Here is a 25,204-nt window from a genome sequence, read left to right as displayed (position 1 = left end):
TCAGGCCTGTAATCCTAGCTACTCAGGAGGCTGAGATTCTGAGGACTGCAATTCAAAACCAGCTCTGGCAGAAAAGTCCATGAGACTCTAATTTACAGTAAGTCACCCACCCCCCAAAACCAAAAAGCCAAAGTGGAACTGTGGCTCAAGTGGTAGAGTGGCACAAAAAAGAAGAAAAAAAAAAGAATGAAACAATCCTGTAATCCTAGCTACTCAGGAGGCTGAGGATCAGAGCCTAAAACCAATCTGGACAGACAAATCTGAGAGACCCCTATTTCCAATTAAACAGCAGCAAAAAACCAAAAGTAGAGGTGTGGCTCAAGTAGTAGAACACCAGCTGCTCAGAGCTCAAGGATCTGAGTTCAAGCTCCAGTCCAGTACAAAAAATGTTTTTTAAAGAATGCAACCTGGGAAGTGGCGCTGTGGCTCAAGTGGTAGAGCGCTTGCCTTAAGCTGAAGAGCTCAAAAAAAGAAAAAGAAAAAGAAAAAAAAGCCGAACCTTGGTGGCTCACGCCTGTAATCCTAGCTACTCAGGAGTCTGAGAATGGTGGTTCAAAGCCAGCCTGGGCAGGAAAGTCTGTGAGATTCTTATCTCTAATAAACCACTCAGAAAACCAGAAGTTGTACTGTGGCTCAAGTGGTAGAGTGCTTGCCTTGAGCTGAAGAGCTGAGGGATAGTGCCCAGGTCCATATCCAGAGTTCAAGCCTCATGACGGCGGGGGGGGGGGGGGTGGGGGGGGGGGGGGGGGGGGGGAGGAGAATACAACCTGGTTCTGAGGAGCCTGAAGACTGAAGAGAAGGTGTGCCCTTTCCTATCCTGGGCTAGTTTACCCTGCAGCTCCTGTGTTATGACCATGGGATACAGAGGCATCCAGGGGACAAGGACATTCAAATCTTACCTGGGGCTTAGCCTCGTCTTTGTCCTTGTAGTAGAAGAGGTGATCCCCACGCAACACAAACCAGCGCTGCTGCCAGTTCTTCATGATGCTCTCTGCTTCCGCAGCCAGCCTGCCTTCAGCACAGGGCTGGGCTGCAATGGCCGCCCAGGACTTCGGCTCTGCTCTCCCATCACCAGGCTCTTGGAGCGGGCTGGAAGCCAAGAGTACACACGTTGAGCATGGAGCCTGGCATGCCAGCGACCAGCCCTGACCCCATCCTGGAACCAGGGCCTTAGAGCCTAGGCTGGCAAGACTGCCTTCGAGGGTCCCCAAGGGATCAGCTGTAGCATCTCAGTAGTAGCAGCCCAAGCCTCTTGAACTGCTCACCAGATTAGCTTCTGCTCTAGCATCCTAGATGCTCCATTCTCCCAGGCATATTCATCCATGCAGATTTCCAACCACTGAGTCATGCACTTATTCTTTGTTGTTGTTAGTTGGTTTTTGTGCTGGTCCTGAGGCTTGAACTCAGGGCTCAGGCACTGTCCCTCAGCTTTTGTGGTCAAGGTTAACACTCTACTTCTTGAGCTACAGCTCCACTTCAGGCTTTTTGTTTGTTAACTGGAGATAAAGAGTTTCACGGACATTCCTGACCTGGCTGGCTTTGAACTGTGATCCTCAGATCTCAGCCTCCTAAGTGGCTAGATGGGAGTCACCAGCACCTGGCCCATTCACTAAAAGTTTTTTTTTTGTTAGTATACATTAAGAGCCTATGATGTGTGCTCCAGCTACTGAAGATAAAATGATGGAATAAAAAAAAAAGCCACTGGTACCAGGTGCCAGTGGCTCACATCTGTAATCCTTAGCTACTCAGGAGGCTGAGACCTGAGGATCGCGATTCAAAGCCAGCAGGAAAAGTCTGTGAGACTCATCTCCAATTAACCTCCAGACCGAAAAGTAGCACTGTGGCTCAAGTGGCAGAGTGCTTGCCTTGGGCTAAAGAGCTCAGGGACAGTGCCTCGGCTCAGAGTTCAAGCCCCATGACTGACAAAAAAAAAAAAAAAAAGCCACTGATGGCTCAGGCCTGTAATTCTAGTTACTCAGGAAGATGAGATCTGAGGATCAGGGTTCAAAGCCAGCCCAGCAGGAAAATCCATGGGACCCTTATCTCTAATTAACCATACTCACACACAAAAGAAGCTGTAAGTGAAGGTATGATTCAAGTGGTAGAGCACCAACCTTAAGTGAAAAATGCTTAAGAACAGTTCAACTCCCAGTATTGGCACAATAAATACATAGATGGATAGGTAGATAGATAGACAGACAAACAGGCATACAGGCAGGCAGACAAACAGATAAGCAGATAGAATCTGGCCACTTCTGGAGCTCATAGTCTAGCAGTGTTTCTGTTCCTCAGGCCCAGAGAGTCTGGCTCCATCCAAATCCTTCTTCTAGTTCTTTCCTCTGAAGGTTTTAACTATAAGCACCAGTGCCCAGACCACCCCTCTACCAAGCCCACTCTGCTGCTTTCCTGGGAGCATCCTGGGCCAACTGGTTCAGCAATTGGTGGTGATGTGATGGGGCTCCTTGGCAAGGCTTCTATCTCTGAGCCTTCTGAGTTGCCTCCAGCCCTGCTGGACCCTCTTCCCTCCCTTGACATCACTGCCTAGTAGTCAGCAGGGAGAGAGCACTGCCCTTCACAGCGAAGACTGAGTTCTGCCTCCCTCCAACCCCACCCTCCTCTACTTGCCCCCATTTCTCTCTCTTCTATCTCTCAGGAAGTTTCTTTTTTTGTTGGTCATGGTGCTTGAACTCTGGGCCTGGGCGCTGTCCCTCAGCTCTTCAGCTCAAGGCTAGCACTCTACCACTTGAGCCACAGTGCCACTTCTGGCTTTTTCTATTTATGTGGTGCTGAGGAATTGAACCCAGGGCCTCATGCATGCGAGGCAAGCGCTCTACCACTGAGCCACCTTCCCAACCCCATCAGGAAGTTTCTTTCCTCTCCTTGGCCAGCAGTGGACACCAGGAGGTGTCCTGAGCCCAAATGTAACCACACTTGCAGTTCTTGGAGCATACATCCAAGTCTCTAATTGAAACACAGGTCCCTGGGACCTGTGACTTTGATGCTGTAACTAATTTCTCTTGTGTGTGCCTGCATGCACGCACACGCACCTCCCATTGTACTAGTGACCACAGTTCCCTAAGCCTCACTTGTCTTCCGCCCACCCTGCCTCACTAGCCTGGACTTTGCTTCCATTCCTCTCCTATTTAATCTGTGACTTTGGCTGCATGGTGAGCTCCTACTCAAGATCTAACTCAAAAGACTACTTCCACCTTGGAACCTTACTCCTGCATCATCCCCAGATGATTGTTCCCTTCCCTACCAGGACACATGGAACTGTGGCTAGCAATCATTTGTTTGCTTACTTATATATTTACTTGTTGCCTGTACTAGGGCTTGAACTTAGGGCCTAAGTGCTGTTCCTGACCTCCTTTGGTTCAAAGCTAATGTTCTACCACTTGAACCACAGTGCCATTTCTGGCTTTTTCTTTGATTAATTGGAGATAAGAGTCTCTTGGACTTTCCTGCCCCAGCTGGCAACCAACCGCAATCCTCAGATCTCAGCCTTCTGAGTAGCAGCCTGGATTACAGGTGTGAGTGACTGGAGTCCAGCTGAGCAGTCCTTTACATAGTTGCCTTTCTATATCTCTAGACTAAGGAGTAGGATGGGAGGAAATGGTATCTCATCCAGTTCTATATGAGTGTGGCTGGAAATGGATATGTCACCGTGGTCAAACATCAAAGGACACTTCACAGTCCCCTTATCATCATCTGAACGTCACATTTAATGTAATGTGACATTCAGCTGTTACCTGAGGACATCCTGTTACCTGAGGGCTGGAATATAATTGTGTGTGTGTGAGTGTGTGTGTGTGTGTGTGTGCATATGCACGTGTGCGTGCGCGCTCACGCGCATGTGCGCGCACTGCTCCTGGGGCTGGAACTCAGGGCCTGGGTGTTGTCCTGAGATTATTTTTGCTCAAGACTAGCACTCTACCACTTGAGGTATGAGCTATTGGTACCTGGCTATGGTCTCCATACAGATGGACATAGAATCAGCACACTCTCCCCTCAATCCTAATGACCCTCTACTCTCCTACCTGCAGATCCATGTACTTGCCATGATACCTAAAGACCTTTCATTACTAAGCATTTCTATTTTTCCAGTGTTAGCTATACAATGAAGAAATCAATGGAGCCTAGTTGAAGAACTTCGAGCTTTGGACATGGGTTTGAATCACTATCAGTTGTGTGCCTCTGTTTGCAGAATGACAAATGGCCCAAGAAGATGATGAGTATACTCCCCCTGCAGAGCAGGGGGAGAAAGGAAGAGATAAGGGGGAGAAGGAAGGCAGCCACGCCCAGCAGAATGCTTGGGGGTGGGGGGTGCCTCAGATCCTGGTTACCATGGTGATAATGGTTATGCAAATAAAGGGGTGGACACCTCCAGGCCAAATTCAGGCAGCACTTAGTGTGCTCCAAGGTGGATCTTCCAATGGCTATTTGCTGATTGGGTGACTTTACACATTCCCTTCAAAAAACGGATGCAGCTGTATTGTATCATACCATCATACTTGTGCAAGGTTGCCTCCCTAACCAACATTGAATAAATAATATACCTGGAGAGTTCCCACTTCATAACTGAGTAGGAAAACAACAGACACTGGCTCAGCTCGCCTTGTTTCTGGATTGTTCAGCAGGTGAGTTAATCGGGCTCTATCACCAGTATGAAACATCTGCTCACTGTCTTTGCCCTTCTAGCGGATCCTTCCCTGGGAGGAGCAGCTGGCGTCCTAAAGGTCCACAGCAGACTCAGCCACTTCCCCTCCCTGTAGGAGCCTTACCTTTCCCTGAGAGAGAGCTGCTAGGCTCCCAGCAACCTGGTCCAGCATCCTTGCCTTGCTTGCTCAGCCACATTGCCAGAAGACATGTCTGTCTGGGGCTGAGCCAGAATGCTGATGAAGCAGGTAGAGCACTGTCTGATGGCACCCCAGGACAGCAGGCTGCAAGAAGGGCCCTTATGTTCCCAGAGCTTCCCCCTCACCTGACCTTACATCTCTTCTCCTTTCTCCAGCTGGCCAGGGTCAAGAGCAGGGCTAGAATGGATAGATACTAGCTATGTCAGACTCAAGGACTATGGACAAGATGTCCATAATAAGAGAGTAAACATATACACCCAACAGTCTGCTACAGTCTGACAGAGGCCGAAAGGAGAGAGAGAAGATAGGGTAGCCCTTTGGTGACTGAGTTTTGTTCTCTGGACCTCCATTTGCTTATCTCTAAGATTCCTTCAATGGGTTAAGAATCAGCAGTAAAGGCCTAGCACTAGTGGTTCATGCCTATAATAATCCTGCCTACTCAGGAGGCTGAGATCTGAGAACCTGGGTTTGAAGCCAGCCCTGGCAGGAAAGTCCATGAGACTCTTATATTCAATTAACCACCAAAAAGCTGAAAGTGGACCCGTGGCTCAAATGGTAGAGCATTAGTCTTGAGTAAAAAAGCTAAGGGTCAGTGTCCAGGTCCTGAGTTTGAGCCCCAGAACTAGCATAAACAAACAAAAAAGCAACAACAAAAACAAATAGAATCAACAGTCAAACTAAGTTATCAGTGCTTGGGATTTTGTTTGATGCAATTGCTTGAGATTTCTAACTGGAGCCCAGTTTCTAGGTGCTGCTGGTGTGGATGGTCAAGCTCAGGACTTCACTGACTATTTTGAACTTTCTCCTCTTCTCAGGGGATCTGAAAAAATCACTTAGGATGTCTGTCCCTCCACAAATTTTTGCACAGATCTCCCCTCCTGCCCCCCTGCCGGAGGGGGGGTGTTCACGCAGTAGGGACTAAAGTCATGCAATATTTTAAGGCCATGTTCGTGATTCTATTTCTCATCTTCTGTTACAACAGAGCCTGGAGCTGGCTCATTCTACTACGAATGCACCTGCTTTCCCTCTCCCACCCAACAGCATCCTGGGTAAGGCAGCTCATAGCAGGAGCTCAATAAAATCTCATGGGCCCATAAGTGTGGTTGGACTCTGCTGCAAGCCACTAAACAGGGTCTGTGGAGGTGTCCTATGTCCACCCCAGGAAGGCTCTGGGGGAAAGCTGGACAATGAGTGACTGTGTGGGTGACTGGGTGGACTGGTCCATAGTTCCCATAACATGGGGACACAAGAAAAGAAGGTTATCTTCATCCTTGGACACCAGCCCTCTGAGAGCTGTGGGTAAGGAGAGAGAAGAGAGTGAGGAGCCATAATCCCCCGGGGGAGGAGAGGGTAGCCCCAGCTCTCCCACAGTCTACCAGTAGAGTTTCTTCCTGCACAACCCACTTAGATGCCAAACCAGCACAGGTTTTTCCTCAAACGATCGATCACCCAGATATTATTTATCAGGCAGACTAAACTTCTTCTCCAAAGGAAAATAGTCATTGCTATGATTTATTAATAACCACAGTTCCTGTCCTCAGGACTTCCTTTAATCAATTTATTTGGTTCTGTAAATATTTAAATCAGGCCTCAAGTTAAGCAGCTCTGACATGCTAAGACTTCAGACTGATTGGGATTTGCAGAAAGGCCCTGGGAACAAGACTGGGGCAAGCCAGTGATCAGGAAGTTAGTGACCTTTGCCTTCTTTAAAGTTGGGGTTGTTTTGCTCATAAGCACATCATCCATCCATCCATTCATCCATCCCGAACCAGCAGTTTCTCCAAATACCGTGCAGTATCCTGAGTTGATAGTCCCTTGAGGACCTTTGGCCTGGCAGGAGAAATAAATCACAAACAACAACTATACAGGGGTGGAAGAGCCACAAGCCACACGAGGCAGGCAAAGGGAAGGATGCTGAAATGAAGGTGAAGACCTCTCAGTTGCTGTTCTCTTCAGAGCCACCAGGGGGAGAACACAAAGAGTCCAGGCCCCGAAGGATGATGGGCATGTAGGGTGACTCATGAGGGTCAGGTGGGGCTCAGGTCATTAGGGAGAAAGGAACAGGATGGCATTTGCTATCTGGTGGCTTGTGTTAGCACGTGTGGCAGGAGGGTGGGGTCATTTCCTCTTGCTGGCAAGTGTGTGTTGATGGGTGGCCCCCAGGATACCTGGGGCTCCTGACTCTCCTTACCCAGTCCTCATCCATCTCCTGCCTTTGGAGGTTTTGACCTCTTCTGAGTTTGTACTGATCAAATCCAATAGCCTGGTCTCAGCCTCTGGGATCTCTTGGTCAATCCTCCTCTCCTTTTTTTTTTGTCAGTCATGGGGCTTGAGCTCTAGGCCTAAGCATTGTTCTTCAGGCTCTTCAGTTCAAGGCGAGTACTCTACCACTTGAGCTACAGCACCACTTCTGGTTTTCAGAGTGTTTATTGGAGATAAGAGTTTCATGGACTTTCCTGCCCAGGCTGGCTTTGAACCTAGATCCTCAGATCTCAGCCTCCTGAGTAGCTGGGATTACAGGCATGAGCCACCAGTGCTGGGCCTCCTCTCCTTCTTTTCTTCCTACCTCCACCCTGCAGGGTCTAACTGCTCACTCCTCCATGCAGCTCACCTGCTTCTGGCCTCGAGTCCCTCCCATCCCTTCTCCCTCTCCCACCCATCAGGAGTCCAAGTCCTCATTTCTACCAGATCTTTGGAACTTGAACTCAGGACTTCATGATGATCTCAGTTGGCTTTTTGCTCCCAAGGCTGGTGATCTACTACTTGAGACAAACCTCTATTCTAGTTTTTTTTTTTTGCTGCTTAACTGGAGATTAGAGTCTTACAGACTTTTTCTGCCCAGATTGGCTTTCAATTGTGATCCTCAGATCTCAGCCTGCTGGTCTGTTAAAATTAGGCATGAGCCACCAGTGCCCAGACAAACCTTTTATTTTATTATTACCTTTTTAAAATTTAGAGCTCTAGAGTTGCTGCAGTAAATGCCTCCTTTTTGGGCCCTCCATTCAAGTGGCTTCCAAACTGGAAGGCTATCTGTACCCACTCTCCCCATCCCCCCCTTTCTGAATCAGTTCTAATGAACCAGCCTTGTGTAAGACTTCCTGTTCTCCATCACATTCTCCTAAATAGCCATGCAGCCACCAAGGAGAGGCCGTGCATGCGTCTACCAGTTACCGCTGACTACTGGCATTTGTGTTTGTCCACGTGCAAGCTGACGCTTGCAGAGGCCATGCTGCTAGCAGGTGTCAAAGCCTGGTTAGGGGTCTGCATCTGCCAAAGTTCATAGCTCCGCACTAATCCTCTCATGGGACTGGATTGCCATGGTTTCTAAACATGGGTCTAATAACCAAGTCCTAACCAGCACACACCTTCAATCCTAGCTATTCAGGAGACTGAGCTCTGAGGATAGAGGTTCAAGCTAACCAGGGCAGAAAGTCAGGGAGACTGTTATCTACAATTAACCACCCCAAAAATGGGAAGTGGAACTGTGGCTCCAAGTGGAAGAGTGTAAACCTTGAGCAAAAAAGCTCAAGTTACACCGGCAACCCGTGGCTCATGCCTGTAATCCTAGCTACTCAAGAGGCTGAGATCTGAGGATCACAGTTCAAAGCCAGCCGGGGCAGGAAAGTCCATGAAACTCTTATCCCCAGTTAACCACCTGAAAATCTGAACTATTGCTGTGGCTCAAGTGGTAGGGTGCTTGCCTTGAGCTGAAGAGCTCAGGAACAGTGCTCAGGCCCAGAGTTCAAGCCCCATGACCCACCCCATCCCCCCCCCCGAAAAAAAAAAACTCAGGTACAGGGCCCAGGCCCTGAGTTCAAGCCCTACAACGGATATGATGATGATGATAATAATAATAATCAAACTCCTGTTCCAGAACATAGCTATGATATTTATTTGTTTGTACGAGGATATTCTGGACCCGGGGCTTGAACTCAGGGCCTGGGCACTGTTCCTGTGATTTTTTGCTCAAGGCTAGTGTTCCACCACTTGTGCCAAAGCTCTACTTTCACCTTTTTGATGGTTAATCTGATATGAGTCCCGTGACTTTCCTGCTCTGAGCTGGCTTCAAACCTCAATCTTCAGATCTCAACCTATTGAATAGCAAGGATTATAGGCATGAGCCATTGCGACTGGCTCCTGTTTCTCAAGAAGGGGCTGGATCAAGCTGCTCCTTGCACAAGGCCTACAGGACTCTCCACTTAGCTGTCTCAGGAAAATTCAAGCCATCTTTATGGTCCACGAGGGTCTCAGGCCCCTGGCCATACCACTGCTTATCCCTCTCTGAACTCTTTCTTTTGTCCTGGCCACACTGGCCTCTGCTGCGCATGTCCGAACCTGTGTCCAGCTCTGGGTTTTCTGTGCCTTCCCCTGCCTCCTCTCAGCCCCATCATTCCCTTCAAATGCCAGTCCCCAGCCGTGCCTCTTCTCCATGGTCAGCACTTTGAAAGATGGATCTGCACCTCTGCTGTCTCTCTCTTCCTGGTTCACTTCACATGTACAGTGGTAAATGTGGAGCTGGTTCTAGGACCCCCAAATCCACAGATGCCAAAGTCTCATATAAAATACCACAGTCTCTGCATATAACCTGTGAGAATTGTCCTATACACTCACATTGGCTCTAGATGACTAACAACACTACTAGGATGGAAGCACTACAGACGTAGTTTAGGATATAAACACCGTTTAGAAAATAATAAAGGTGTCTGTACCTATGTAGTACAGATATAACTATTATTGTTGTTATTTGTGTGTGTGTGTGTGTGTGTGTGTGTGTGTGTGTGTGTGTGCAGGTCCTAGAGCTTGAACAAAAGGGCCTAGATACTGTCCCTGAGCTCTTTTGCTTAAGGCTAGTGTTCTACCACTTGAGCCACAGTGCCACTTCCAGCTTTTTGGTGGTTAATTGGAGGTAAGAGTCTCATGTACTTTCCTGCCCAGGCTGACTTTGAACAGTGACACTCAGATTTCAAAAGCTAGAAATACAGGAGCAAGCCACTGGGTCAAGCTAAAGATTCTATTTAGAGCACAACAATATCATCAATAACAACCAACCAAAACTAACCCCAAACCAAAATGGAAATAAAAAACCCATAGGCACCCAGCCTCCGCACCTCTCTCTGTAGGTGAGCTCCTTGGTCCAGTGTGCCTGGGGTTCCCCTAGAGGGTTGGGTGCATGTGTGAGGCAAAGCTGGTAGAGTAAATGGAACGTGGGGTAACCACAGCGGCTGAGAGGCTTTCTAAGGATAGAGCACAGCCTCCTTCCACGGGGATCCATTCTGAGTGACAGACATCCAGCCACAGGGGTCAGGAGTGATAGAACTCTACCCAGAGTCTCTCTCATCCCTTTCCAGCCCCCCACCCCCAGTTTCGTGGCCTTTTGCAGCTTTGTCTACCGGAGGCTCTCAGAATGGCTGGCCTCTTTGGAAGGTTGCCCTCGGGCTACTGGAACCTTGTTTCATCCTCTTACAGTAGAATGAGGGCCTAGGAATTTCTGTCATCCGCTGGTAACCTGTGGCCAAATCAGAGTTCTTAGATCCTCAGGCTAAGACCTCCATGTGGCCAGGCACTAGTGGTTCAGGCCTGTAATCCTAGCTACTCAGGAGGCTAAGATCTGAGGATTGAGGTTGGTTCAAAACCAGCCTGGGCAGGAAAGTCTGTGAGACTCTTATCTACAACTGATCACCAGAAAGTGGGAAGTGGAGCTGTGGATCAAGTGGTAGAGGGCTTGCCTTGAGCAATGAAGCTCTAGGCCAGTGCACAGTCCTGGTATTCAGGTCTTGGGAAGGGGAGGGGAGAGGAGAGAAAAGGAAGAGAAGGGGAGGGAAGGTTATACCAGGCTGCACCTAGCTGTGGCTTGGCTCTCCAGTCTCTGGTGTGCTTCCTCCAGACCCACACTGGTATCTACAGGGGCCTCTTTAATAAATGACTGTATGTGAGATGTTCACCCAACACCCATGATTGTTTTTCAGGATCTTTTGAACAGGCCTCCCATCTCCATCTCCCATCTCTGGACCATGCACATGGGAGGGCTGGCCTCTAGGATATTTACCCCCTGAAGGTCCATAAATGCATTGGGGAGCACGGGGGAGTGGCGACCAGAGGTCTCAAGTCCTATTGATTTATGAAAGTCAATGGGATTTTAAAGCAGGCTGGGAAAATGGCAAAATGGAGCTCAGAGCTGAATTGATTTAAAGGGTAAGAATCAAGGCTGAAAGATTGATTGAGAAGAGAGGGGTGAGGTAATGGAAGGGCATTCTGGAGGGCTGTGGACGGGATGGTTTCATAAAATTAATGTGATTTGTAGCCAGAGTCCAGGGGGTTTGGATGAGTCTGTGCTGTCCTGGGAATACCACTGGAGTGGCTGATGATTTATTAAACCACTGCTCCTGTGTGCCACCTTACTATTTTTTTTCTGTTAGTGTTTTGTTTTGATCAGTTCCTTTAGCACACTTCCTGAGCTCTCTTGGCCACCTTTTCTTTCCAAGGTCCCCATCTGAGGGGAGTGGAGAATCAGCCAGTCCCTGTTAATGGGTCCCACTTTAATGCATGAAGAAATTCAGATACATATACTCTACCTCTTCCATCAATAAAAACATTAATTTTTAATAGCAGTGTGAGAGCCTAGAAAGTTTAGAAATTTTTCATAATGATTATTTTAATGCTTAAAGAATCAATATAAAAGATCATATATATATATATATATATATATATATATATATATATATATTTGATATATCTGGTGCTGGTTTTAGTGCTTGAACTCTAGGCCTGGGCACTGTCCTTTAGCTTTTTGCTGTCACTTTTTCCACTCAAGGCTAGTACTCTACCACTTGAGCCATATCTCCACTTCCAGCCTTTTGCTGGTTCATTGGAGATAAAGTCTTACAGACTTTCCTGTCCAGACTGGCTTCAAACCCTGATCCTCAGCTTTTGGCCTCGTGGGTATCTAGGATTACAGGCATGAGCCACCAGCACCACTTGACTATTACATTCTTAGAAGTTCTTCCTGGCCGTCCTGGATCTGCTGAGACAGGGGAAGAGCTGGAGGGGGCTGGGGCAGCACCCAGACTACTTGTCCTGTATTTCTGTGTAGAGGAATCCTTCAGGTTCAACTACAGTTATTTTTCTTCTCTTTGAATTTATGATGGCTGCAGCTTATACGAAGGAAGAGTGGGGCATGAAGGAGGCAGTGAGGAAGTCAGGCAGGGAGAATAAGGCAGGGAAGAGGCAGGGAAGCCAGAGCTGGGGCTGAGGCTGAATAAATGCATAACTGAATGTGTGAGTCACTCCCTGATGGTTGGGGATGAACAAATGGCACAGAAATAGGGAGGCAAGTTCATCCCAGGAAGTCTTCCCTCAGCCCTGATTTATTATTATTATTGTTGTTGTTGTTGTTGTTGCTGTTATATTTTATTTTTGTGCCGGCACAGAGGCCTGAACTCAGAATCTGGGTGCTGTCCCTTTACTTTTTTACTCAAGGCTGTCGCTCTCCCACTGAGCCATCCCTCCACTTTTGGATTTTTGCTGGTTAATTGAAGGTAAGATTCTCTTAGACTCTCTTATCCTAGCTGGCTTCAAAACACAATCCTGATATCTCAGCCTTCTGAGTAACTGGGATTACAGGCACAAGCCACCAGCACCTGGATAGTCATCTATAGGATGAGACCTTTGGAAATCTCTTCCTCTGTCATCGTGGTCCTCCTCCTCCTCCTCCTCCTCCTCCTCCTCCTCCTCCTCCTCTTCCTCCTCCTCCTCCTCTTCCTCCTCCTCTTCCTCCTCCTCCTCCTCTTCCTCCTCCTACTCCTCTTCCTCCTCTTCCTCCTCCTCCTCCTCCACCTTTTTTCCTTTTTCTCCTCCTTTTCCTTCTCTTCTTCCTCCTCTTCTTCCTCTTCTCCTCCTCCTCCTTTTCTTCTTTTGCCATTCCTGGGCTTGAACTCAGAGTTTGAACACTATCCCTGGGATTCTTTTGTCCAAATCAAACACTCTACACTTGAGCCACAGCGCCACTTCTTGCTTTTTCTGTTTATGTGGTACTGAGAAATTGAACCCCGGGCTTTATGCATACTAGGCAAGCACTTTACCACTAAGCCACACTCCCCGCCCCTCCCCTGTCTTCTAGGCAGTGTCTGTTGCTGCTGACCAGGGACCCTCAGAGCTGGCACTTCCGCTTCTGTTTCAACCAAAAGCCAGCAATCAGTGAGCTGTGTTAGTCAATCTCAGTTATAGATTTCATTTCTGCCGGCTTATGTGACATTGGCTAGCCCTGCCCTTGATGAAATAGACATGTAGGTCCTTGAGGACTTCCACAGAGCTAGGCAGGGTCCCCAGCTACCTAGGTTAGAGAGCCCAAGGCTCAGGCCAGACACAATTCAGCACCATCCTGCAAGTTACTTACTGCTGCCTTCGAACAGTAAGGGGGAGGCCAAGGCTCCAGTTGTCTGGGGCCTTGTGGGTAGCTTGGAGCTCCTCTAGACCAGCACCTGGCAGAACTTAGGCCCTGAGGGCCCAGCCATGTTAGATCCTGGGCACCTTCAATTGACAAAGTAGGGCAGGAGTATGGGAAAAAGAACAAGTGGGGGCTTGAGTTCAAGGCACCTCTCTCCTAAACACAGAACCCTTCTCTACTGGCTTGTATACTAGGCCACCTGGCTAGCTTAACAGCCAGGGGTAGGTTGTCTGGCCAGGAGTCTATAATTTCAGCTTCTGTTCTTCTCCCTCTTCTCTGTTCTTCCTCCCCTCCATCTCTCCCCTCTTCCCCTTTTCCTCACCTCCCTCCCCCCCCCCCCCCCCATCCTGGGGCTTGAAGTCAGGGCCTGGGGCTATTCCTGAGCCTTTCTGCTCAAGGCTAGCAACTCTACCACTTTGAGCCACAGCTTCACTTCTGGTTTTTAGGTGGTTAATTGGAGATAAGAGTCTCACCGACTTTCCTGCGCAGGATGGCTTTGAACTGTGTTTCTAGATCTCAGCCTCCTGAGCAGCTAGGATTGTAGGCATGACTCACTGGTGCAGGGCTTCAGCCTCTATTCTTAACATACCTGTACTTAGACTATTCAGAGATGGAGGGAAGATGGGGACTGTGGTCAACCACTGCTCAGCCTGCTGCTGGCCCTCTGGGCAAAGTGTCCAGACTTAAGAGGAGCCTCGCTGGCCCCAACAGAGCAGAGGGCTCTCCACAGAGCCAGCTTCTCCTTCTGTCTCCCTCACACTGTGTGGATGGCAGAGAGGAAGCAGCATTGCTCCCCCAGTATTTCCCGAAGGCCCTCTCTCCCTGCCCTTGGGCACCTCCCTGCAGATGGGATGTCCCCACGGTGGCTCAGGGCCATCACCTACTGCTCTTCCCCCACCAGATGCCTGGTTATCAAAACCTTCTCTGGATGTGAGAACCCCTTATTCCACAACCACATTTCTCATTGCCTTCCTTTGTTGGTTTGTTTTTGTGCCAGCACTGGGGATGAACTTCACTTGGCTTTTTAGTTGTCGTTGTTGTTCAAGGCTGTTTGCTCTATCACTTGAGCCAAAGCTCTACTTCGGGCATTCTGGCTGGTTAATTGGAGAGAAGAGTCTCTTAGATTTGTCTGCCTGGGCTGGCTTCAAACTGATCCTCAGATCTCATTCTCCTAAATAGCTAGGATTACAAGCATGAGTTACCAGCCCTGGCTGCCACTGCCTTCCAGCTCACAGCCAGGCAGCTGGGTGCTGGGGACCATTCTCCTCTCCAGTTTCCTCAGTCTGGGCTGGGTGTATAACTGTATCCAGTGCACAAGGTGTCAAGAGCTTTTGGGCTTTGCCTCCAGTCCTTCCACTTCCTAGCTGGCAAGTTCTCCACAGTCTGTAAGTGCCGGGGTGTGGTAAAACACCAGCTGAGAACACAGGCTCCTAGCCACTCCTCCCCCTGGCGCTGGGTCCCTGGAGCTGCCAGTCTATTTGCCGCTGCCCAAAGTGCACATGCCAGAAGAGAAGGCATGGTGTCCATGAAGGAGACGTTGCCAAGTCCAGCCCCCTTCCCAGTACTTCCCACATCGCTCCCACTAGCTGATGGGCAAACGGATTTCTCTCTCCTCTCACCTTATCTGGAAAATGGGGCCACATTATCTCATTTTTGGGGGTCTTAAGAGAATGGGAGGTACCACAGGGGCCAGCACATGGCCAGTGCAACAGGACTCCAGGATGGACATACAGACAGGGCACAAAACCAGGATGTGATGCAGTAACTCAGAGCCAGATCCAAAGCATCCTCTCACAGAAGCAGATCCTCAGAACACAAGGGGCATAGCCCCGGGCTTGAGACGGCCGTCATGGCCTGTGTTGGTGTATTGTAAAGTCAAGTACTTCTGGGACATTTTATTACCCGGAAGTGCATAGGACTAACAGAGTCTGGCAGGCAGGGGTGGATAGGCCTGGCCCCCAGGAGGCTCTGAGCTCTGTCTGCTGTGGAGCAAGGCAGTAATGCTGGGAAGCACGGAGTTGCTTAAGTATGAGACAGGAGTGCAGGTGGGGTGGAGCAGGCCACTGCACTGGAGCTGCTAACTACAGAAAGCCAGGGAGTTAATATTCAACAGCAGAGCTGGGCGCTGGTGGCTCACGCCTGTAATCTTAGCTACTCAGGAGGCTGAGACCTGGGGATGGAGGTTCAAAGCCAACCTGGACATGACAGTCTGTGAAATTCTTATTTCTAATGAACCACCCCAAAGCTGGAAAGAGAGTTGTGGCTCAAGTGGTAGAGTGCAAGTCTTAAGGAAAAAAAAAAAAAAGGTCAAGGACAATGCTCAGGCCTTAAGTTCAAGTCCCAGAGCCAACACACACACACACACACACACACACACACACACACGCATATGTGTATATATATGTGTGTGTGTGTGTGTGTACATATAGTCACACACATACAGTAGCAGACAAATTTGCATTGCTTGATACCACCAGGTAGAGCTATCCAGGCCTGATTAAGTACTGTCACATCCTTTTCTGCATTCTTCATATGGTCCTCTCCCTTCTATGTTTTTTTTCCTTTTTAAAATTTTATATTGTTATTATAAAAGCGATGTACAGAGGGGTTACAGTTACATGAGCCAAGAAAAGAGAACATTTCTTTTTGGGCAATGTCACCCCTTCCCTTGCTCTCTCCCAGTTTTTCCTTCCTGTCCCCACCCACAAGCTGAATAGTTCATTTTCCACATAGTGTCTAGTGAATGCCACCGCTACATTTGTTCATCCTTTGTCCCTCCATTTCTGTACCCTCCTTACTTTTCCAAAGACAGATCAATGAACAAACAAGACAAAAAAAAAAAAAAAAAGGAAATGAAAACAACAATAAAGGGAAAAACGGCCTGCTTCCATTCATGTTTTTCTTCTATAGCACTTTCCCTCTCTACCCCACCGCCCAGCATCTCCTCCTGGCCCTCCTCCCACCATCCTCCTCCTTCTCCTTCAGACCCCTTCCTCCTTCCACCATCCTTTGCACACGATCCTCCCCTTCCTCCCTGGGCCCCTCCTCTTCCTCTCACAGTCCTCCTTGTCCCCTTCACCTGGCCCTTTCCCACCACACTCCCCCTCCTCCTCCCACAGTCCTTCCCCTTTTATACCACCCGTCTCCTCATACAGTCCTCCTCCTCCTTCCATGGTCCTCCCCTTCTTCACTTGGCCCTCATCCTCTCCCACCATCCTCCTCCGCACATAGTCTTCTTCCTCCTCTCAGTCCTCCGCAGGGTCTCCTGTCGATGAATCCCCCCTGCCTGTCTTTATTCGCTCATTCTCCCTGCTCCAAGAGCCATTTTTCTTCATCCCTCCTTGGCAGAGCTCACCTGCCAGCCATCTTGCCCTTCCTCTGAGTGATGGTCAGAGCCAGCTGCCGCCTCACCTCATTAGCCTAGGTGCCTTGTACCCCACTGTCAGGGGCATGGAAGTGATCTCTCTCAGGGGGCCTTCGGGAGAGCTGAAATGCCTGGACAGAGCATGGAGTCACCGTGGTCCCCCTCAGGGAAGCCAAGCCACCCAGAACTAAGCTGCATGGGGGGGACATGAAGCCTATAGTTGCCCTTAGGAGCAGAAACGTCTCAGGTTCTGAGTAACCCAGTCAGCTGTTGTGGGGAGGGAGGCAGGGGCCCTGGGGCACAAGTCAGCAATCCCACAGCCCTGAGCAAGGGCCCCAACCTCTAGGCCTTCACTTCTATCCCCACCCCGGAAGCAGTGCAACCACTTCCGGGCAGCAGCCAGGCACCTCCTAAAGGTGCTCTGCTAGTGAGGGACCATGTGACTGAACTCCTGTGTGACTATAATAGAGCCAAAAAAGTTCCTCTTATGTGTGGCACAAATCCCATGGTGAGGCTGGTGTTAAAACTAACTTGTTCCCAGTTGTATAAAAGTATAGCAGTATAACTACATACAATGCATAATCTATGATAATGACAATAGACTACTGGTTTATATATTTAACGCATACTTATAAAGTAAAAAATTATAAAGATATTAACTTATTATTGAATAAAGTTTTGTTTTTGTTTGAACTCAGGGGCTGGGCACTGTCCCTGAGCTTCTTTTGCTCAAGGCTAGCACTCTACCACTTGAGTCACAGTGCCACTTTTGGCTTTGTCTGTTTATGTGGTACTGAAGAATTGAACCCAGGGCGTCATGCATGCCAGGCAAGCACTCCACCACTAAGCCACATTCCCAGCACTAAAGCAACATGTTTGTTTGTTTTTTGATAATCTAGTATCTAGTGGGTTTTTCTTTTTCCACCAGCATAGAGTTTGAACTCAGAGCCTCATGCTTGCTTAGCTGGTGCTCTTGCACTTGAATCATGCCTCCAGCCCTGTTTTTTAGTGGTTAGTTTGGAGCTGGAATCTAGAAAACTCTTCCGCCTCGAATGGCCTAGAACTAAGATCATGTGGATCTCAGTAGGCTTATAGGCATGAGCATCTGCATCTGCTTATCCTACAGCAGTGCACAGTGATAGCTGAAGCTAGGTCCCCTTCCCTTCCCGAAGACTCCATTACTCACCCACAGCCACCTCCAGCCCAGCATCCTCCTCTCATGGTAAGGACCACCCATAGGTATGCATTTTAGAATCTTAAATGATGTAATTGTGTGTGTGTGTGTGTGTGTGTGTGTGTGTGTGTGTGTGTGTGTGCGCGCTGGGCCTGGGAAGTGAACTCAGGACCTGGGCACTTATTTTCCCTAAGCTTTTTTGCTCAAGGCTAGCACTCTAGCACTTGAGCCACAGCTCTACTTCTGGCCTTTTGGTGGCTAATTGGAGATGAGACACTCATAAATTTTTCTTTCCAGATTGGCTTTGAACTGCAATCCTCAGATCTCACCTCCTGAATAGCTAGGATTACAGGTGTAATCCACTGGCACCTGGCCAGTGGTTGATGATTTTGCTTAGACGTTTTCCATATCTAGACACACAAATACTTCCTAGTAGAGTGCAGCTATCTACAGTATTCAGCCCACTGATATACAATAGCTGGGGGAGGAGAGGGACTGTACCATAAAGCTTAGATGTGTGCTAGGCCACACCATAGCTTGGGAAAATACAGTCTGTGATATTGGAACAATAACAAAGTACAAATAACAATAACAAAGTAACGTAATGGCACATTTTCTGAATGTGTACCTGTCATTAGGCAAAACATGACTTGTTTTTTTGCACTAACTTCCACAGTTATAAATAACATTAATTTATCAATTCATTTCTTGAGTTTTCCCTAAGAATTATCTATTTTCTTCTTATAATAGAAGAGGATTTTGTTTCTTTTGTTCCCTTATTTCCAACATGCACAAGCACCACTGAACCTTCAAACAGTATTACATTATAAAATTAGAGAGCTGGGTGCTGGTGGCTTATGCCTGTAGTCCTCACTACTCAGGAGGCTGAGATCTGAGGATCATGGTTCAAAGCCAGCCAGGACAGGAAAGGCCATGAGACTCTTATCTCCAATTAACCACCTAAAAACTGGCTCTAAAAACAGTGGTGTTGTGACTCAAGTGGTAGAGCACTGGCCTTGAGCAAAAAAAGCTCAGGGACAGTTTCCAAGCCCTGAGTTCAAACCTCACAACTGAAAAAAAATTGGTTAAATATACAAAACTTCCATCATTTGAGCTATGGATTACAAGATGATACATATTTTTTCCTTTCAACTTTCAGCCTTTGTCTTTCCTGGAATTCTCCTTGCTTTTGTATTTGCTTAGTTTTCTACTAGCAGTCTAGTACTAAACCGTAAACAACTCATCAATTGTTTATTCTAATCTCAGAATAGAAAGATTTTATCATTCCAGGAGGTCCCTGGGAGACCAAGAAGACCCGTTACAGAGGTCTGTAAGTAGTGCTGTCTAGGAAAAAGGTCCTAGCATGGAACAGGCATGGGTTCTCCAAGCCACCACTGATGGGGGCACCTGTGATTCTCCACCCACAGCACATGGCAGCCACGAAGCCTACCCTCAGCATACTCAAGACAAATAAGTGCGATTCAAATGCCTGAAGTACTGGGCCATACACACATGTCAGTTTACCCTCCTGCAGAGAAGAGGGAGAAAAGGCCACTGAAAGGACTTCACCCCTCCATGCATTCTCTGCCAACCCATGGATGAACAGCTCTGTCCACTCAGCCAAGCCCCCTCCCCACCGACACACCCTCTATGGTGGATGGCCACACCTCGGGGGGCCCTGTTCAGTGTTCTGTGGTGTTTTTGAAAGAAGAAAAGACCCCCACCAGGCATTAGTGGTTCACCTCTGTAATCCTACCTACTCAGGAGGCTGAGACCCGAGGATTGTGGTTCAAAGTCAGCCGAGGCAGGAAAATCTGTGAGACTGTTATTTCCAATTAACCGCTAGAAAACTGGACGTGGAGCTGTGGCTCAAAGTGGTCAAGTGTTAGCCTTGAGGAAAGAGCTCAGGAACAACACCTGGGCCCTGAGTTTCAAGTCCTATGACTGACTTAAAAGAAAAAACAAAACAAAAAACAAAAAGACCTCAGTGACAGCAGCCAGTCCAGCCTAAGCTTTCCACACAAAGTCAGGCCTGAAAGGAAAATCGAGGGAGCATAAACAACTGGAAAAATACAACTTAAAATCTTAGACATCTGGAGGAAAAAAATCTTAATATAAAAAAGTCAATGATAAACAGCAGATAGGGAAAATGCTTGTCACATCCAAGTCAGGAAGAGAAAGCTGGGCATTCCTAGGGCCCTGAACCAATTAAAAGTGGAGGCAGTGTGACAACTTCCCAGGCTAATGCTGCTCCATTAATCACTAATTCATTCATTCATTCATTCATTCATTCATTCATTCATTCGGTTGTCCAAAAACATGTTGAGTAGCCACTGGGTATTGGGGGTATGATGATATTCAAAACAGAAATGCAATTGGGCTCTGGTAGTTTACATCTGTAATCCTAGCTACTCAGAAGGCTGAGATGGGAGGCCTGCAGTTCAAAGGCAGCCAGGGCAGGAAAGTCTGTGACACTCTTATCTCCAACTATCTAGCAAAAAGTCTGAAGTAGAGCTATGGCTCAAGTGGTAGAGGACCAGCCTTGAGCAAAGAAGCCAAGGGAAAGTGTGAAGCCCTGAGTTTAGCCCCAGTACTGGCACCAAAACCAATAAAACATAACCAGAAACAGCTTCAGCCTTCAGGGGCCTTATAATCCAGTACAGATCACAAGTGTCCCTTGCAGAAAATAAAAACAGCTTTAGTACCGTGCATCTACAAGCGGAAGGAGGGCATGGGGCAGAGAGCTCAGCTTAGAGCAGGGTGTGGGGGAGGGACTGCCCTGGTGAGGAGAGGAGGGCTGGAAGGTGAGGAGCTTTGGGATGCGTGCATGTGAGAGGGGAATTCCAGAAAGCAGCAGAGTGTGCAGAGGCCCTGTGGCAGGAGAGTCATTAAATACTGAGGACAGGCTAGGAGAGTGAGAAGTGGTTTGGAGGTATGCAGGAGGCTCTGTGGATCACAGTAAGACTTTTTTGGATCATAACCCAGAGCAGGCAGGGAGAGGCCACTGAAGGCTACCTATGGAGATGGCTCCATCTCCACCAGCTCCATAGGTAGCCTTCAGGCCTTGGTTTGCATTTGGAAAGAAGCCTCAGCTTTGGAGTAGGAGATGGAGGGGGCCAGGCAGGGTGTTATGGCCCAGCCCTGGTTAGAGAGGAGGGTGGTTGAGGAGGAGTGGGTACAGTGGAGATGTGTCACACTCCCCTGGAGCCAGGGAAGGTCATGGGAGCTCAGGACCTGGGCACTGCCCCTAAGCTTTGTGCTCAAGGCTACTGCTCTACCACTTGAGCCACAGCTCCACTTCTGGCTTTTTTGGTGGTTAATTGGAGATAAGAGTCATTGAACCACAATCCTCAGATCCCAGCCTCCTGAGTAGGCTAGGGGCTACTTATTGTAGCTAGGTGTAAGCCACTGATGCCTGGCTTGTCCATTTATTAACATCATCATCACCATCATCATCCATGTGGGTTGTGTGTATGGCATGGTGGGCAAATGTGTGAATGTGTATGTGTGTGCTACTCTATGTGTGTTGTATGTGTATTTATTATATTGCTGTGTGCATGTGTACTGTGTGTTGTATCACATTGCGTGGATATGTGTGTATGTCGTGTGCTGTGTATGGACATAGCATTGTGCTGTATTGTAATGTGTGTACTGAGTATGTGTCGTGATGTGCTGTGGTGTTGTGTGGTATGTGTTGAGTATATGTGTTGCACTATGTTGTATGTGTTGTGCTATGTATTGTGTGTCTGTGTGTTTATGTGTGTTGAAATATGTGTCTAAGTTGGCCAGGCAGGGCAGGACAGTGAACCAAATTTAGTTCCTGTTAGGTTTCAACCTTATTTGCTCATCAACTCTAGCACTGATACCTTTAAAAGGTAATTAGGTCATGGGGTGCCAACCTGTAGAAGGGATTCATGTAGTGGGTGGTTTATGGCAAGAGCAGGTTATGGAGTGAGCCTGAAGCCCTGTTCAGGCTTTGCATGCCTGTGATCCTCCCCCATGTGAGCTAGCTCCCCTCGCCCTGCTCTCACCAAGGTCACGCACAAGACTCAACATGCTCACTGGCCTTGGGATCAAATCAACCTCCCTCCCACCCCCTCCATCCTTTCCTCCCTCCTCCCCCCTTCTCTTTATTTCTTTTTTGTCAGTCCTGGGGCTTGAACTCAGGACCTGAGCACTGTCCTTGAGTTTCTTTTGCTTAAGGCTAGCACTCTACCACTTGAGCCACAATGCCACTCAGGGCCTTTTCTGTTTATGTGGTTCTGAGAAATCAAACTCAGGGCTTCATGCATGTGAGGCAAGCCCTCTACAACTAAGCTACGGTTCCTTCCTTCCTTCCTTCCTTCCTTCCTTCCTTCCTTCCTTCCTTCCTTCCTTCCTTCCTTCCTTCCTTCTTTCCTTCCTTCCTTCCTTCCTTCTTCCCTCCCTCCCTCCCTCCTTTCTCTTTCTTTCTTTCTTTGTGTTAGTCTTGAACTCAGGGCCTTGTTGCTGTCTCAGAGCTTTTTTTTTTCTCTTCCCAAGTCTAACACTGGACCATGAGAGCCGCAGCTCCACGTCTAGCTGCTTTTGGGGGGGCTTGTTTTGGTAGTTAAAAGTGGATATAAAAGTGTCATGAACTTTCTTGTCCAGGCTGACTTTGGACCTCAATCCTCAGATCTCAGCCTCCTGAGTAGCTAGGATTACAATTGTGAACCACCTGACAAGTAAGGGTTTCCCTGGATGGTTATCCCACAGCAAGGAATGGCAGTCTTCTCCAAGTAACAGGTGCACGGCACAATGAGGAGTCTGAGGGGCCACCTAGATCAGACAGTGCTGGGCACCAGGCCTTTCATTTGCATAGCCCTGATCTAGTCTATGCCTGAAAGCTTTGGGAATATATTCTGATGAAAATTCTTGTCTGTCAGAGCTTGCTTTCTTTGATGCTCATGATTGAATTTTTGGTCTCTATTTTTCCAGACATGCCCCCAGGGAGAGTTACTCCTCAAATTGAATCTGATTGCTTGCCTGACTCTAGCCTCATGGTTTGCGGCTGCCTCTTCCTGCCTCACCTCCAGCACTGTTGGTCCTGCATGTACATGTATGCATGCATGCATAGCCCCCCCTCCTCCCCCCCTCCCTGGCGTTCCTCCCTCCCCCACCCCGGGCACCTGATGCACTTCCTCTACTCCAGCATGCTCTGCTCCCTGTGGTACCCCCTTTAACTCAGCTCCTGCTATTTCTCAGCCTTCAGCTTATATGTGTGTTTGTGTGTGTGTGTGTGTGTGTGTGTGTGTGTGTGTGCGCGCGCGCACCAGTACTGGGTCTTATATTCTTGTTTGGCTTTTTTTTTTTTTTTGTCGGTCATGGGGCTTGAACTCTGGGCTTGGGCACTGTCCCTACGCTCTTCAGCTCAAGGTGAGCATTCTACCGCTTGAGCCACAGCACCACTTCTGGTTTTCTAGTCGTTTATTGGAGATAAAAAGTCTCACAGACTTTTCTGCCCGGGCTGGCTTTGAACCGCAACCCTCAGATCTCAGCCTCCTGGTAGCTAGGATTACAGGTGTGAGCCACCAGCATCTGGCTTTGGCTTTCTTGTTGACGGCTGGTGCTCTACCACTGAGCTATAGCTCTACTTCTGGTAAATTGGAGGTAAGAGTCTCCCAGACTTTTCTGTTTGGGCTGGCCTTCAACCTTGATCCTCAGATCTCACTCAGCCTCCTGAGTAGCTGGCGTTCCAGCCATGAGCCACTAGCACCCTGCTTTAGCTTTTAGTAGCTTATAGTAAAAGGAGCACTTTCTCCCCACAGAAGCTCTTGAAACTCTGCAGCTTCATTAGTAATGCCTGCTCTTATAACCCCAATTGGCCGTGGTTTATGATCATACAGTTTTTGTGGGCAATCAATTCTTTCATTCATGTCTGAAAAAATAGCACTTTATAAGGTCAACCTTGTCAGACATCTGACCAGATAATAATAGTGGGTTTCCCAGTTTTGGCACAGGGCACTGTTGCTATTTGGGCTGGCTCACTCATATTTTGGGGCTTGCCCACTGCCTACCAGTACCACTCTTCATTTTGGAACAGCCCCAAAAGTCTCTAGACTTTGTCACATGTTCCTGGTGGGGTGAGCATGGTGTTGGGGAACATTGCACCTAGCTGAAAGTCTCACTTAAAAGTATATGTAAAATAAATGGGTATAAGAAGTTTGGAAGTTAAGCACTTCTGTCTTTCTGAACCAGCTAGTTCATTACAACCAGACTAGAAAAGATTTTTTTAAAAAGCCATATAAATAATTGTAAGTGAAAAGAAAATGGGTGAGATCAACTTTAAGAACAGATTTTATTTACCAGTATATGCAAACTATTGCCATTTTCAGCAAGTAATATACTAATATATATATAATTTTTAGAATGTAATATAATTACTTATGAGCTATTTTATTTCCTATCTTTTACACTAAGGCATTAAAACCTGGCATTTTTCTCAATTTGGACTGCTTAAGGGAGCAAAAGCCACCTGTGGTTCTTGATTATATCTTTTAAGACAGGAAGAAATGGGGTTACTCCACGGAATCTGACTGGCCCACCTCTTTGGTCATTACCAGATTATGGTTCAAGCTCTCAGCAGAGCCAGGTAAGGTTGTCCCTTGCCCATTGAGTCACAGGTCACCGCCCATCCCAGTACAACCCACAGAAGGGCCCCTGAGGGCCAATGAACAAGGCTGGAAGGCAGGGCCTACCCAAAAATGTTACCCAAGAGCCTTCATATGCTATCACTGCCATCTCAAGATGGGGTGATTGCCCTGAGCCCAGGAGGCGGAGGGGTCGGGGCGGCTGCACACATAGTGAGACACACTATCCCCTTCCCTCCAATCCCCCCCCCCCCCCAACCCCCAGCTCCGTCTTTCTCCTTACTGCTCACAGGGGAGGCCTTCCCCACACACTGGCCATCTGAACACACGCACATTCTATTTTCTTCCAAATAGATGTTCTCAATCTAAGATAACATTTGGCCTGCCTGGCCAAGAAGTTGCTGGATGGGAAGACACTCCATCCGGATCCTCCGTCTCCAGCCCACTCTGCGGGGCGCAGGCTCTATGGGATCCCTTTGCTCCCCTCGCTCCACACCGTGCAGTGCGGCAGGAAGGCCACCCTCCCTCCGCTGAGGACGGGCCCCCAAGGCTCCCCAGGGCTGCCCGGGCTGGGCTGCCAGGGACGCCCGGGCACTGCCCTCCCCGGTCCGGCTGCTTCTGTCTTTGTTTCCAGGACATTCTCCTCTCAGCAGGGAGGCAAACTTTGCCCTCAAGTTGCCACCTGGTCACCTGCAGCCCCCGAAGCCCCGGGGCCTCTCCGGAAGCTCCCGGGACCCCGGGATGCGCGGCTCTCCGCGG

At 48.4% G+C, this 25,204-nt stretch overlaps 1 pseudogene; it reads right to left on the bottom strand.

Moving 5' to 3' along the window:
- Positions 1–831: 831 nt before the first annotated feature.
- Positions 832–25,204, bottom strand: part of LOC122122248 — a 48,948-nt pseudogene continuing 24,575 nt past the window's right edge.

The sequence above is a fragment of the Dipodomys spectabilis genome, unplaced genomic scaffold (genome assembly GCF_019054845.1).
Source record: "Dipodomys spectabilis isolate Male_0828 unplaced genomic scaffold, ASM1905484v1 ptg000207l, whole genome shotgun sequence".
Classification (NCBI taxonomy): Eukaryota; Metazoa; Chordata; class Mammalia; order Rodentia; family Heteromyidae; genus Dipodomys; species Dipodomys spectabilis.
Note: the sequence above shows the minus strand (reverse complement) of the source record. Positions and strands in the feature narration are given on the sequence as shown.